Source organism: Taudactylus pleione, unplaced genomic scaffold (genome assembly GCF_031769625.1).
Source record: "Taudactylus pleione unplaced genomic scaffold, aTauple2 ptg000154l, whole genome shotgun sequence".
NCBI classification, from domain to species: Eukaryota; Metazoa; Chordata; class Amphibia; order Anura; family Myobatrachidae; genus Taudactylus; species Taudactylus pleione.
The window spans coordinates 21,081,794-21,084,835 of NW_028284556.1; positions in this window are offsets into that span (position 1 = coordinate 21,081,794).

Below are 3,042 nucleotides of genomic sequence, written 5' to 3' on the forward strand. Positions count from 1 at the left end.
AACAAAATGATGTCAACGAGCATGCAAATCACACAACTGTGGAGAGCGCGCACTATGTTGAGCGATGCGGGCCCCGAAAAGTGTTTTTGGACAGAAGCGGTGTATACCAGAGCCAGTCCTAGCCAAATTAGTGCCCTAGGCAAGATTTTGGTGCCACCCTGGGGATCCTAATAGGGGCATAGCCTCAAGGAAGGGGTGTGGTTTCACTGCTGTGGCCCTGTACCCCATTGTGCTGTGCACCCTGACCCTCCCCAGCATAGCACCCCCCTCTCTCAGCACAGCATGGTGTCAGCACCCACCCTCAGCCAGTACCCCTATTCCAGCAGAGCACGCCTCTCCCAGCAGTGAACACCACAGCACCCTGGCCCTCTCCCAGTTCCAGACTTGCTTTACTTGAGCACAGCCTGTAGTGCTGCCTGACTCAAGGTACAGCAAGCTGCGGGTGGCAGACCCGCTTTCCCAGCTCAGGCTGGGAGACCGCAGCTGTGTGTGATGATTGCTGGAGGCAGATGCAGCAGCCCTACAGTGGCCATTTACTTATAGATCTGCATGAGCTTCTTTTCCATGTGCAGAAGCTCATTCTGATCACTGTAGTGCCCCCCCCCGGCCACCGTCCTATTGCGTGCCTCCCCAGAGCTGGTCTGGAGCTTACCACTAGCTGCTGTCCAGGTGCCCTGTCTCTGTAAACCACTGTCGGCTGCTCCACCACTGCCTGCTCACTGTTTGCTGCTCCCGGGCCCTATCGGAGCTGTCAGTTGAGCTCTGGTCATGGATGCTGTGCAGTGGCAGTAGCAGCTGCTAGAGTCTCTGCCCAGCTGGCAGCAGGTGTCTGCCCATGCTTGCCCCAAACCTCTACCAGCCCTAGGCAGGATTGGATACCCCTAGGCATTCCAAATGACCTAGGCATTTGCTTAGTTTGCCTATGCCTAGGGCTGGCTCTGGTGCATACAGCTGTATACTTAAAGAATTGTGCACCCACAGTTGCTGTAAAAGACAAAACACAGCTGGAGGCATGGTCTGGAAGCAAGCCAATTGTCAATCATCCCAGAGTGTTTGTAAGCAAAGCATATGTAGACATTTAAAAAAAAAAGAGATTCTTGTTCCAGCCACGTTAGGTGGCACTGTTTCACAGAACACTACATTACTGGACTTTATAAGTTTTTATACTGTATTTATAATGTCCTATAATCTGTATCTTTTTCTCTCTTGGCAGTATCCAAGCAAGATACACTCCACTGATTTGGGATCCAGTTTGCATCTCTTTTTTTTTGGGAAAAGACAAAGGAATAGCTACGTCTGCACACATCAATCGGAGTAATGTAAAGGCCCCATATTTTTGTTTGGAAAATTATATTTATATCAGGGGTGCTGCCACTGACAAAAAGGTAGCAATTACCCAGAACCACAATGTGAAACAGAAAAACTTTTTGTCTGTTGTGCAGCGCACATTAGTAATTTATATATTCATAAAACTGTATTATAAATAATCGGGAGAAAACATAGAAACGCTTCCAATTAATTCTCAAAATAACATTTATAAACTTTTTGAGCATACAGAATGGTTTGTGCTGAGGCAGATTACCTGATGGACCTCTTAGCAGTGGCGTCACAATGGGGGTGCTGGCCGCACCCGGGTGTCACCCGCCGAGGGGTGACACCAAGGTGCAGACTCCCCCCTCAGTGACAGGAGCCGGGTGCTGCACTGTAGTATTAAGTGCAACACTCGGCTCCTGACATTTGTGAGGGAGCCAGAACTGCAACCACAAGGCAGTTCGCACCTCCCCTCCTGCACAGTGCACACCTGACTTAAGTTCCCCCACGGCCCCACCAGTAAGAAGAACGAGACAATGAGGGTTCATGCCGTGAGGCCATGCTCCGTCCCGTGAGGCCATGCCGACGTCCAGAAGGCCACGCCCCTGTCCCGGGAGGCCACGCCTCCTCTTTTGGCATCCAGCGTCCCTCCCCGCCCCGGGTGACACCGCGGGGAGGGACGCCACTGCCTCTTAGCAATTTATTTCCTTATAAATGCTGTTATTATCACCCCAGGCAGTCCCTGGTTATCTCTACATGTATTGTTGTAAATTTTATGAAGGTATTGCCCACCATATGTTGCGTTTTTCCTACATCTCCCCCTCAAGTTTACAGCTTGTTTTTGCCTTTACCTTATTGACTTCTTAGATTTTGCTTCATGGAAATTCCTTAATTGCGCTGCTATGGAATATGTTTCTGTCTTACATCTATACTGGCGATTTTCCTTAATATATATATATATATATATATTATATTATTATTATTTTATTTGCTAAGATCAATGTTTATTTTCTTTTACAAATGCCAAGCTTGGATCCCAGCACAAAAGCAAATGACATTTTCCCGGCATCAGATCTCGCGGGTTTTTGATTGCATATAATAGTCCCTCCCTCGTGATCAGGGACCATTTCACACAGGAGAGTGCTTCGAGAGGGAGTGGGACTGTGGGCTATGTACCAAACACAGTCAAGCATCTTCTATAAATTCCCATGTAACACCTTCTCGCTCTGAGTCTAGAGGTGTCACCTTTAAAACAAGTAAATCAGTGCATAAAAAGAACACTACGAGGTATATTTACTAAACTGCAGGTTTTTAGAAATGGAGTTGTTGCCCATAGAAACCAATCACATTCTAGTTATTATCTTCTAGAAGGTGCTAGATAAATTAAAAGAAGAATCTGATTGGTTGCTATTAGCAACAACTTGACATCTACAAACCTGCACTATAGTATATATACCCCCAAGGCTGAATAACAAACTGTGTGTTCACAAACTTCACAGATCCCTAAGCCAGTGGCGTAACTTCATCCCAGGTGCCCGGAGGCAAGATAAATGTTGGTGCCCCCCCCAAATTAAAATTAACCACCCTCCCCAGCACCTATGCCAGCCCCAGCTGCTGCCGCCCCCTTATGCAGTTCCCCCAGTAGTGGTCCCCCTGTGCAGTGCCCTCTGTAGAGGTCCCCCTATGCAGTGCCTGCCTATGTTGTGCCCCCCAGTAATGGTCCCCCTATGC